Consider the following 9,507-nt stretch of genomic DNA (forward strand, 5'->3'; position numbering starts at 1 on the left):
ATTTGTATGTGGATCATCAGTGTTAGAGCTAAAATTAGCATGTTTAAAGTGATTTTCATGCTTCCAGGGGCTCGGGAAGTGAATTAAATACTATTTGGAGGCATTTAATGTTCAAGCAAAAACAGCTCATTTTTGACAAAAGAGATAACACCCCCGCCATTACGTCATGCTTCAGAAATGTGGAAAATGGTCCGTTTTCAAATGTTTTATTTTTGAACGTCAGTTCACATTTGTAGGTGGATCATCAGTGTTAGAGCAAAAATTAGCATGTTTAAAGTGATTTTCATGCTTCCAGGGGCCCTAAACACAAGATTTATGGAATGGTTAAAAGTGCATGAAAATGGCCAATTTACTCACTCTGAGTTCTCAAAAAGGGTTTCTTCACCCCGGGAAGTTAATTAAATACCATTTGGAGGCATTTAATGTTCGAGCAAAAACGGCTGATTTTCGACAAAAGAGATAACACCCCCCATTACGTCATGCTTCAGAAATGTGGAAAATGGTCCGTTTTCAAATGTTTTATTTTTGAACGTCAGTTCACATTTGTAGGTGGATCATCAGTGTTCGAGCTAAAATTAGCATGTTTAAAGTGATTTTCATGCTTCCAGGGGCTCGGGAAGTGAATTAAATACTATTTGGAGGCATTTAATGTTCAATCAAAAACAGCTGATTTTTGACAAAAGAGATATCACCCCCCCATTACGTCATGCTTCAGAAATGTGGAAAATGGTCCGTTTTCAAATGTTTTATTTTTGAACGTCAGTTCACATTTGTAGGTGGATCATCAGTGTTAGAGCTAAAATTAGCATGTTTAAAGTGATTTTCATGCTTCCAGGGGCCCTAAACACAAGATTTATGGAATGGTTAAAAGTGCATGAAAATGGCCAATTTACTCACTCTGAGTTCTCAAAAAGGGTTTCTTCACCCCGGGAAGTTAATTAAATACCATTTGGAGGCATTTAATGTTCGAGCAAAAACGGCTGATTTTCGACAAAAGAGATAACACCCCCCATTACGTCATGCTTCAGAAATGTGGAAAATGGTCCGTTTTCAAATGTTTTATTTTTGAACCTCAGTTCACATTTGTAGGTGGATCATCAGTGTTAGAGCTAAAATTAGCATGTTTAAAGTGATTTTCATGCTTCCAGGGGCTCGGGAAGTGAATTAAATACTATTTGAAGGCATTTAACGTTCAATCAAAAACAGCTGATTTTTGACAAAAGAGATAACACCCCCACATTACCTCATGCTTCAGAAATGTGGAAAATGGTCCGTTTTCAAATGTTTTATTTTTGAACGTCAGTTCACATTTGTAGGTGGATCATCAGTGTTAGAGCTAAAATTAGCATGTTTAAAGTGATTTTCATGCTTCCAGGGGCCCTAAACACAAGATTTAAGGAATGGTTAAAAGTGCATGAAAATGGCCAATTTACTCACTCTGAGTTCTCAAGAAGGGTTTCTTCACCCCGGGAAGTTAATTAAATACCATTTGGAGGCATTTAACGTTCGAGCAAAAACGTCTGATTTTCGACAAAAGAGATAACACCCCCCATTACGTCATGCTTCAGAAATGTGGAAAATGGTCCGTTTTCAAATGTTTTATTTTTGAACCTCAGTTCACATTTGTAGGTGGATCATCAGTGTTAGAGCTAAAATTAGCATGTTTAAAGTGATTTTCATGCTTCCAGGGGCTCGGGAAGTGAATTAAATACTATTTGGAGGCATTTAATGTTCAAGCAAAAACAGCTGATTTTTGACAAAAGAGATAACACCCCCCATTACGTCATGCTTCAGAAATGTGGAAAATGGTCCGTTTTCAAATGTTTTATTTTTGAACGTCAGTTCACATTTGTAGGTGGATCATCAGTGTTAGAGCTAAAATTAGCATGTTTAAAGTGATTTTCATGCTTCCAGGGGCCCTAAACACAAGATTTATGGAATGGTTAAAAGTGCATGAAAATGGCCAATTTACTCACTCTGAGTTCTCAAAAAGGGTTTCTTCACCCCGGGAAGTTAATTAAATACCATTTGGAGGCATTTAATGTTCGAGCAAAAACGGCTGATTTTTGACAAAAGAGATAACATCCCCCATTACGTCATGCTTCAGAAATGTGGAAAATGGTCCGTTTTCAAATGTTTTATTTTTGAACGTCAGTTCACATTTGTAGGTGGATCATCAGTGTTAGAGCTAAAATTAGCATGTTTAAAGTGATTTTCATGCTTCCAGGGGCTCGGGAAGTGAATTAAATACTATTTGGAGGCATTTAATGTTCAATCAAAAACAGCTGGTTTTTGACAAAAGAGATAACACCCCCCATTACGTCATGCTTCAGAAATGTGGAAAATGGTCCGTTTTCAAATGTTTTATTTTTGAATGTCAGTTCACATTTGTAGGTGGATCATCAGTGTTAGAGCTCAAATTAGCATGTTTAAAGTGATTTTCATGCTTCCAGGGGCCCTAAACACAAGATTTATGGAATGGTTAAAAGTGCATGAAAATGGCCAATTTACTCACTCTGAGTTCTCAAAAAGGGTTTCTTCACCCCGGGAAGTTAATTAAATACCATTTGGAGGCATTTAATGTTCGAGCAAAAACGGCTGATTTTCGACAAAAGAGATAACACCCCCCTATTACGTCATGCTTCAGAAATATGGAAATTGGTCCGTTTTCAAATGTTTTATTTTTGAACGTCAGTTCACATTTGTAGGTGGATCATCAGTGTTAGAGCTAAAATTAGCAAGTTTAAAGTGATTTTCATGCTTCCAGGGGCTCGGGAAGTGAATTAAATACTATTTGGAGGCATTTACAGCCTGATTCATGTACGGGCCGTTTTGCGTGGCCCTAATAGCGAATCATAGCGACTCGCTATTGAGGACACGCAAAACGGCATTCATGTAGGAATTGCTAAATCAATAGCGATTCCTACATGTTCTCTATTTGCGAGTAGCAATTTGCTACTCGCAAAAAAAGGAATTTCTCCCCATTCAATCCTATGGGCCAAAAGGCCCATAGGAATGAATGGGGAGTATCCCTTATTTGCGAGTAGCAATTTGCTACTCGCAAATCAGATAGCGATTTTAAGGGTGCCAGGGGTGTCCAAAGGACACCCTGTAGCACCCCTAAAATGCACATTTGAACAGGTGTTGCGCACACACATGTCCAAAGGACATGTGTGTGTGCAACATGCAACTTAGAAAAATGCTTTTAAAAGCATTTTTCTATGTTTTTGCTATTTACCGAGAGGTCTGACCTCTCGGTAAATAGCGGCCCAATTTTGCTAAATCGCAATGTTTGCAAGTGTCATGAATAGCATTTAAGGAATCTCTAATAGAGATTCCTTAAATGCTAATCCTCGCATATTTGCTAATTCCTCATTAGCGATTTTAGCATTTGGGATTGTGAATCCCAAATGCCAAAATTGCACTCGCAAAAGGCAAGATTCTGAGAATCTTGCCCTTTGCGAGTGCAATTTTGCTTCATGAATCAGGCGGTTAATGTTCAATCAAAAACAGCTGATTTTTGACAAAAGAGATAACACCCCCCATTACGTCATGCTTCAGAAATGTGGAAAATGGTCCGTTTTCAAATGTTTTATTTTTGAACCTCAGTTCACATTTGTAGGTGGATCATCAGTGTTAGAGCTAAAATTAGCATGTTTAAAGTGATTTTCATGCTTCCAGGGGCTCGGGAACTGAATTAAATACTATTTGGAGGCATTTAATGTTCAAGCAAAAACAGCTGATTTTTGACAAAAGAGATAACACCCCCCCATTACGTCATGCTTCAGAAATGTGGAAAATGGTCCGTTTTCAAATGTTTTATTTTTGAACGTCAGTTCACATTTGTAGGTGGATCATCAGTGTTAGAGCTAAAATTAGCATGTTTAAAGTGATTTTCATGCTTCCAGGGGCCCTAAACACAAGATTTATGGAATGGTTAAAAGTGCATGAAAATGGCCAATTTACTCACTCTGAGTTCTCAAAAAGGGTTTCTTCACCCCGGGAAGTTAATTAAATACCATTTGGAGGCATTTAATGTTCGAGCAAAAACGGCTGATTTTCGACAAAAGAGATAACAACCCCCCCATTACGTCATGCTTCAGAAATGTGGAAAATGGTCCGTTTTCAAATGTTTTATTTTTGAACGTCAGTTCACATTTGTAGGTGGATCATCAGTGTTAGAGCTAAAATTAGCATGTTTAAAGTGATTTTCATGCTTCCAGGGGCTCGGGAAGTGAATTAAATACTATTTGGAGGCATTTAATGTTCAATCAAAAACAGCTGATTTTTGACAAAAGAGATAACACCCCCCCATTACGCATGCTTCAGAAATGTGGAAAATGGTCCGTTTTCAAATGTTTTATTTTTGAACGTCAGTTCACATTTGTAGGTGGATCATCAGTGTTAGAGCTAAAATTAGCATGTTTAAAGTGATTTTCATGCTTCCAGGGGCCCTAAACACAAGATTTATGGAATGGTTAAAAGTGCATGAAAATGGCCAATTTACTCACTCTGAGTTCTCAAAAAGGGTTTCTTCACCCCGGGAAGTTAATTAAATACCATTTGGAGGCATTTAATGTTCGAGCAAAAACGGCTGATTTTCGTCAAAAGAGATAACACCCCCCCATTACGTCATGCTTCAGAAATGTGGAAAATGGTCCGTTTTCAAATGTTTTATTTTTGAACGTCAGTTCACATTTGTAGGTGGATCATCAGTGTTAGAGCTAAAATTAGCATGTTTAAAGTGATTTTCATGCTTCCAGGGGCTCGGGAAGTGAATTAAATACTATTTGAAGGCATTTAATGTTCGAGCAAAAACGGCTGATTTTCGACAAAAGAGATAACACCCCCCCATTACGTCATGCTTCAGAAATGTGGAAAATGGTCCGTTTTCAAATGTTTTACTTTTGAACGTCAGTTCACATTTGTAGGTGGATCATCAGTGTTAGAGCTAAAATTAGCATGTTTAAAGTGATTTTCATGCTTCCAGGGGCTCGGGAAGTGAATTAAATACTATTTGGAGGCATTTAATGTTCAATCAAAAACAGCTGATTTTTGACAAAAGAGATATCACCCCCCCATTACGTCATGCTTCAGAAATGTGGAAAATGGTCCGTTTTCAAATGTTTTATTTTTGAACGTCAGTTCACATTTGTAGGTGGATCATCAGTGTTAGAGCTAAAATTAGCATGTTTAAAGTGATTTTCATGCTTCCAGGGGCCCTAAACACAAGATTTATGGAATGGTTAAAAGTGCATGAAAATGGCCAATTTACTCACTCTGAGTTCTCAAAAAGGGTTTCTTCACCCCGGGAAGTTAATTAAATACCATTTGGAGGCATTTAATGTTCGAGCAAAAACGGCTGATTTTCGACAAAAGAGATAACACCCCCCCATTACGTCATGCTTCAGAAATGTGGAAAATGGTCCGTTTTCAAATGTTTTATTTTTGAACCTCAGTTCACATTTGTAGGTGGATCATCAGTGTTAGAGCTAAAATTAGCATGTTTAAAGTGATTTTCATGCTTCCAGGGGCTTGGGAAGTGAATTAAATACTATTTGAAGGCATTTAACGTTCAATCAAAAACAGCTGATTTTTGACAAAAGAGATAACACCCCCACATTACCTCATGCTTCAGAAATGTGGAAAATGGTCCGTTTTCAAATGTTTTATTTTTGAACGTCAGTTCACATTTGTAGGTGGATCATCAGTGTTAGAGCTAAAATTAGCATGTTTAAAGTGATTTTCATGCTTCCAGGGGCCCTAAACACAAGATTTAAGGAATGGTTAAAAGTGCATGAAAATGGCCAATTTACTCACTCTGAGTTCTCAAGAAGGGTTTCTTCACCCCGGGAAGTTAATTAAATACCATTTGGAGGCATTTAACGTTCGAGCAAAAACGTCTGATTTTCGACAAAAGAGATAACACCCCCCATTACGTCATGCTTCAGAAATGTGGAAAATGGTCCGTTTTCAAATGTTTTATTTTTGAACGTCAGTTCACATTTGTAGGTGGATCATCAGTGTTAGAGCTAAAATTAGCATGTTTAAAGTGATTTTCATGCTTCCAGGGGCTCGGGAAGTGAATTAAATACTATTTGGAGGCATTTAATGTTCAAGCAAAAACAGCCGATTTTTGACAAAAGAGATAACACCCCCCCATTACGTCATGCTTCAGAAATGTGGAAAATGGTCCGTTTTCAAATGTTTTATTTTTGAACGTCAGTTCACATTTGTAGGTGGATCATCAGTGTTAGAGCTAAAATTAGCATGTTTAAAGTGATTTTCATGCTTCCAGGGGCCCTAAACACAAGATTTATGGAATGGTTAAAAGTGCATGAAAATGGCCAATTTACTCACTCTGAGTTCTCAAAAAGGGTTTCTTCACCCCGGGAAGTTAATTAAATACCATTTGGAGGCATTTAATGTTCGAGCAAAAACGGCTGATTTTCGACAAAAGAGATAACACCCCCCCATTACGTCATGCTTCAGAAATGTGGAAAATGGTCAGTTTTCAAATGTTTTATTTTTGAACGTCAGTTCACATTTGTAGGTGGATCATCAGTGTTAGAGCTAAAATTAGCATGTTTAAAGTGATTTTCATGCTTCCAGGGGCTCAGGAAGTGAATTAAATACTATTTGGAGGCATTTAATGTTCAATCAAAAACAGCTGATTTTTGACAAAAGAGATAACACCCCCCCATTACGTCATGCTTCAGAAATGTGGAAAATGGTCCGTTTTCAAATGTTTTATTTTTGAACGTCAGTTCACATTTGTAGGTGGATCATCAGTGTTAGAGCTAAAATTAGCATGTTTAAAGTGATTTTCATGCTTTCAGGGGCCCTAAACACAAGATTTATGGAATGGTTAAAAGTGCATGAAAATGGCCAATTTACTCACTCTGAGTTCTCAAAAAGGGTTTCTTCACCCCGGGAAGTTAATTAAATACCATTTGGAGGCATTTAATGTTCGAGCAAAAACGGCTGATTTTCGACAAAAGAGATAACACCCCCCTATCACGTCATGCTTCAGAAATGTGGAAAATGGTCCGTTTTCAAATGTTTTATTTTTGAACGTCAGTTCATATTTGTAGGTGGATCATCAGTGTTAGAGCTAAAATTAGCATGTTTAAAGTGATTTTCATGCTTCCAGGGGCTCGGGAAGTGAATTAAATACTATTTGGAGGCATTTAATGTTCGAGCAAAAACAGCTGATTTTCGACAAAAGAGATAACACCCCCCCATTACGTCATGCTTCAGAAATGTGGAAAATGGTCCGTTTTCAAATGTTTTATTTTTGAACCTCAGTTCACATTTGTAGGTGGATCATCAGTGTTAGAGCTAAAATTAGCATGTTTAAAGTGATTTTCATGCTTCCAGGGGCTCGGGAACTGAATTAAATACTATTTGGAGGCATTTAATGTTCAAGCAAAAACAGCTGATTTTTGACAAAAGAGATAACACCCCCCCATAACGTCATGCTTCAGAAATGTGGAAAATGGTCCATTTTCAAATGTTTTATTTTTGAACTTCAGTTCACATTTGTAGGTGGATCATCAGTGTTAGAGATAAAATTAGCATGTTTAAAGTGATTTTCATGCTTCCAGGGGCCCTAAACACAAGATTTATGGAATGGTTAAAAGTGCATGAAAATGGCCAATTTACTCACTCTGAGTTCTCAAAAAGGGTTTCTTCACCCCGGGAAGTTAATTAAATACCATTTGGAGGCATTTAATGTTCGAGCAAAAACGGCTGATTTTAGACAAAAGAGATAACACCCCCCCATTACGTCATGCTTCAGAAATGTGGAAAATGGTCCGTTTTCAAATGTTTTATTTTTGAACGTCAGTTCACATTTGTAGGTGGATCATCAGTGTTAGAGCTAAAATTAGCATGTTTAAAGTGATTTTCATGCTTCCAGGGGCTCGGGAAGTGAAGTAAATACTATTTGGAGGCATTTAATGTTCAAGCAAAAACAGCTGATTTTTGACAAAAGAGATAACACCCCCCCATTACGTCATGCTTCAGAATTGTGGAAAATGGTCCGTTTTCAAATGTTTCATTTTTGAACGTCAGTTCACATTTGTAGGTGGATCATCAGTGTTAGAGCTAAAATTAGCATGTTTAAAGTGATTTTCATGCTTCCAGGGGCCCTAAACACAAGATTTATGGAATGGTTAAAAGTGCATGAAAATGGCCAATTTACTCACTCTGAGTTCTCAAGAAGGGTTTCTTCACCCCGGGAAGTTAATTAAATACCATTTGGAGGCATTTAATGTTCGAGCAAAAACGGCTGATTTTCGACAAAAGAGATAACACCCCCCCCATTACGTCATGCTTCAGAAATGTGGAAAATGGTCAGTTTTCAAATGTTTTATTTTTGAACGTCAGTTCACATTTGTATGTGGATCATCAGTGTTAGAGCTAAAATTAGCATGTTTAAAGTGATTTTCATGCTTCCAGGGGCTCGGGAAGTGAATTAAATACTATTTGGAGGCATTTAATGTTCAAGCAAAAACAGCTCATTTTTGACAAAAGAGATAACACCCCCGCCATTACGTCATGCTTCAGAAATGTGGAAAATGGTCCGTTTTCAAATGTTTTATTTTTGAACGTCAGTTCACATTTGTAGGTGGATCATCAGTGTTGGAGCAAAAATTAGCATGTTTAAAGTGATTTTCATGCTTCCAGGGGCCCTAAACACAAGATTTATGGAATGGTTAAAAGTGCATGAAAATGGCCAATTTACTCACTCTGAGTTCTCAAAAAGGGTTTCTTCACCCCGGGAAGTTAATTAAATACCATTTGGAGGCATTTAATGTTCGAGCAAAAACGGCTGATTTTCGACAAAAGAGATAACACCCCCCATTACGTCATGCTTCAGAAATGTGGAAAATGGTCCGTTTTCAAATGTTTTATTTTTGAACGTCAGTTCACATTTGTAGGTGGATCATCAGTGTTCGAGCTAAAATTAGCATGTTTAAAGTGATTTTCATGCTTCCAGGGGCTCGGGAAGTGAATTAAATACTATTTGGAGGCATTTAATGTTCAATCAAAAACAGCTGATTTTTGACAAAAGAGATATCACCCCCCCATTACGTCATGCTTCAGAAATGTGGAAAATGGTCCGTTTTCAAATGTTTTATTTTTGAACGTCAGTTCACATTTGTAGGTGGATCATCAGTGTTAGAGCTAAAATTAGCATGTTTAAAGTGATTTTCATGCTTCCAGGGGCCCTAAACACAAGATTTATGGAATGGTTAAAAGTGCATGAAAATGGCCAATTTACTCACTCTGAGTTCTCAAAAAGGGTTTCTTCACCCCGGGAAGTTAATTAAATACCATTTGGAGGCATTTAATGTTCGAGCAAAAACGGCTGATTTTCGACAAAAGAGATAACACCCCCCATTACGTCATGCTTCAGAAATGTGGAAAATGGTCCGTTTTCAAATGTTTTATTTTTGAACCTCAGTTCACATTTGTAGGTGGATCATCAGTGTTAGAGCT

This window comes from Lissotriton vulgaris, unplaced genomic scaffold (genome assembly GCF_964263255.1).
Source record: "Lissotriton vulgaris unplaced genomic scaffold, aLisVul1.2 SCAFFOLD_170, whole genome shotgun sequence".
NCBI classification, from domain to species: domain Eukaryota; kingdom Metazoa; phylum Chordata; class Amphibia; order Caudata; family Salamandridae; genus Lissotriton; species Lissotriton vulgaris.